General features: G+C 36.4%; 1 non-coding gene across 1 annotated transcript; it reads right to left on the bottom strand.

Annotated features, from left to right (window-relative positions):
* Nucleotides 1-3765: 3765 nt before the first annotated feature.
* Nucleotides 3766-3872, bottom strand: LOC121228322 (small nucleolar RNA R71). The gene has a single exon (XR_005925898.1). It is a non-coding gene; the product is annotated as a small nucleolar RNA R71 (small nucleolar RNA).

A 3872-nucleotide genomic window follows, 5' to 3' on the forward strand; every position in this document is an offset into this window, starting at 1 on the left:
AGACGTGCCTGAGTATGCTTCATGCAAAAATATACCTGGAAGACTTTGGGCAAAATGTATGAAGACCGCTACTCATGTCATTAATAACCTTCCATCACCAAAGCTTGGTTTTATCTCACCCTTTGAGGTACTATGGGATACTAAATCTGCTGTTGGTCATTTTCGAGTTTTTGAGTGTATTTGCTATGAATTTGTTCCAGGTCATTTAAGGAGTAAGTTCAAAAAAAAGTAATCTGGTGTATCTTCATTGGATATGATAACCAAAGGAAAGGATGGAGGTGTTGTAACCCTGTGACTGACAAATGCTACACATCACGCAATGTAGTGTTTGATGAAACTTCTTTTTTATGGACTCCACAATAAGTTAATTTTCCAGATTCTGAAGTAAAAGAAGATCAACCCCAAGGGAAAATAGAGGAGTAGTTTCTTGAGATACAACCAAGTCCTACAGCTAATGAAGAAATTGGAGACAATGAAGTTGTTGAGACAACAACAAATCCTTGGCGATATGGTGTTCATTAGAGGCAGGAGGTCGAAATCAATCTAGAGGGTGAAGAAACTTCGCAACCACAACTTAGAAGATCAACCAGATTTCGTAGGCAAAATCCAAAGTTCATGTAGCAGTAGTGGAGGAAAAACCTTTGGTCAAGCCAACAACTTATAAAGAAGCGTCTCAAGATTCTAAGTGGGCAAAAATAATGGAGGAAGAGATTGCTGCATTGGAACAAAACCAGATTTAGGAGCTTGTGCCATGTCCACCAGATGTGAAACCCATATCTTTTAAATGGGTTTATAAAATAAAGTATCGTCCTGATAGATCAGTTGAAAGGTACAAGGCTCGGTTAGTTGCAAGGGGATTTTCACAACAATATGGATTGGACTATAAAGGGACGTTTTGTCCGGTGGCAAAGATTGTTACTGTTCGAGTTCTTTTGGCTCTTGTTGCTAGCAAAGATTAAAAGCTGTGGCAAATGGATGTAAAGAATGTTTTTTTTTTGCATTGAGAACTAGATCGTGAAATTTACATGAATCAGCCTATAGGATTTGAGAGTAGAAGTCATCCTAGATATGTTTGCAAGTTAAAGAAGGTGTTATACGGGTTAAAGCAATCACCAAGAGCATGGTATGGTAATATTACTGAATTTTTAACTCAAGCTGGTTATGTTATGGCTCATTCAGATTCTAGCCTGTTTGTCAAAGTTAGTTAGGAGAAGTTGGCAATAGTGTTGGTGTATGTGGATGATTTGATAATCACTAGAGATGATTGTGAAGAAATCTTCCAAGTTAAACAAAACTTGCCAGTTCACTTTCAAATGAAGGAACTTGGCCAACTTAAACACTTCTTAGGGCTACAAATTGATCATACAAAAGAAGGCATGTTTCTTTGTCAAGAGAAATATGCAAAAGATTTGTTGCAGAAATTTGGAATGCTCAATTGCGAGACTATCACTATACCAGTGAAACCAAACACTAAGTTTTGTGCTCATGAAGGGAAAGAATTGGAAGATAGGTTGATGTATCAGCAACTTGTGGGTAGTCTCATTTACCTAACTTTGACTCAACTTGATATTTCTTATATTGTTGGGGTAGCGAGTCAAAATATACAGAACCCCAAGAAACAACAGTTGGAAACAGTTCGACAAGTTCTAAGATATGTAAAGGGTATCTTGATTATGGTCTTCTATATAAGAAAGGTGAGGTTTCCAAACTAGTTGGTTATTGATAAGTCACAATTTGTACATATTTTTATCTCATGCTTAGCACATTTTTGGATGAATTATCATTAGATTTGTGGAATTTGATGCTCCTAACCCTTTAATTTCATGTCTTATACTTAGGTGAGCATAAAAGAGTAAAAAGAGCAAGAAACGGGCCAAAAACAGAGAAAATGGGTCAACGTGGAAATCAACACGGCCTGGACTTCCTCACACGGGTAGACCACACAGCCATGTCTATTTAACAGACTCTAACACGGTTTGAAGCACTTGCACAGGGGCATGGTACACGACCGTGTCCCTGTCGAGCCCAAGTCTAATTCTATTCAGAAAAGGGCACTTTTGAGGGTTTTAAGGAATTCTGAAGCCTATATAAACACCCTAGAGGAGGATTAAGGGGGACACACGGAGTAGGAGGCAAGGAATTACTTGAAGAAAGCCGATTGATCCATCTCAGAAGCCGGATTCTCCTTGAAGACTGAAGATCTCCCTTCAATTTCCTTTAGGGGTTTTTTTGGTTTTCTTTATGTTTTGTTATCATTTTTCTAAGATGTTTTATTTTACATATATGAACTAAATCCCCTAAATACCTAAGGGGGATGAAACCTAAGACGGATCTTGTTATTATTTTCTGAATTATATGATAAATACTTGATTTGTTCTTAATTATGTGTTCTTAATTCTTGCTTTAATATTCCAAGATTTTGATTCAAGTATTGATGTGCTTATTCTGAGGAGAAAAATTCCCTGTCTAAGAGTAGATCTAGCATAATTAAGTGGAGTTGATTGCACCCCTAGACATAGGGCGACATAAATCTGCCGGATTAGGGTCAAACCTAATAAGGGAATCCATAGATCGAGTTAATGCAACACTAGGGGTTTTAATTAGAAAGAGATTTCAATTAATCAACCTAGGGTTAGACGTTGTTAGTCTCGAGAGAGATAATAATATAAATTATGGATTTCTACGGATCGAGTCAAGTGAATAAATCGTCTAGTTCAGAGTCAAATAAAAAGTGAAGTCTAGGTGGATTCTTCCTTGGGTATTGTCTAAATCAATCAATTTTTCCAAAAGTATTTCCCCAATTTACTTCCTGTTCATTCTTAGTTTAGTTAATTAGTTTAGATAAAGATAATCCCCTTATTTTTAGGCTAGATAATAAAAAGAAGGTTAATACTAGTACTTTTAGTTCCTGTGGGTTCAACATTCCGGACTTGCTATAAGCTATACTACTGTTCAATAGGTGCGCTTGCCTTTATCATGATAAAAGTTAGTTTCCAAGTACGATCAATCATAAATATAAAACTTATCACGCACATCAAGTTTTTGGCGCCGTTGCCGGGGAACTAAGATATTAGGAACACTTAATTTTTATTACTTTAGCCATTTATTTTTATTGCAATTTAAATTTATTTTTGCTTAAATTATTAAAATTTTTTTATTTTTTCTAGCAGGTTTTTATAGTTTATGACTAGAAGAAACCCGTTAGGACCTCTACTTTTTGATAGTGAGATAGAAAGCAAAGCTCGCAAAAATTGAAGAGAGATAAGGCGAAGCATACGATACATAGAGGAAGGGAAAGAAGATGATATTCAAACCACAACCGAGGAGATGGCTAATAATCATAATAATCTGCTACCTCCTGTGGCTGTTGCAAACCCAGTAAATTAGGATCCTACTTATCGTACTATGTATGATTATGCTAAACCTAGTTTAACAAGAGCTGAATCGAGTATAGTTAGACCTGCTATTGCTGCAAATAATTTTGAACTGAAATCTAACACGACTCAAATGATACAACAGTTTGTTCAGTTTGATAGTTTGCAGGACGAGGATCCAAATACTCATTTGGCGAATTTTCTGGAGTTCTGCGACACTTTTAAGATCAATGGTGTTTCTAACAATGCCATACGCCTTCGGTTGTTTCCATTATCATTGAGGAACAAAGCTAAACAATGGTTGAACTTGTTACCACGAGGGTCAATCACAACTTGGAAACAAATGACCGAAAAATTTTTACTAAAATATTTTGCGTCGGCTAAAACAGTTAAACTAAGGAATGATATCTCTTCTTTTGTGCAGATGGATCTAGAAACCCTGTATGACGCATGGGAGAGATACAATGACCTATTAAGAAGGTGCCCTCACCATGGGCT

The sequence above is a fragment of the Gossypium hirsutum genome, chromosome A04 (assembly GCF_007990345.1).
Source record: "Gossypium hirsutum isolate 1008001.06 chromosome A04, Gossypium_hirsutum_v2.1, whole genome shotgun sequence".
In the NCBI taxonomy this organism is placed as follows: domain Eukaryota; kingdom Viridiplantae; phylum Streptophyta; class Magnoliopsida; order Malvales; family Malvaceae; genus Gossypium; species Gossypium hirsutum.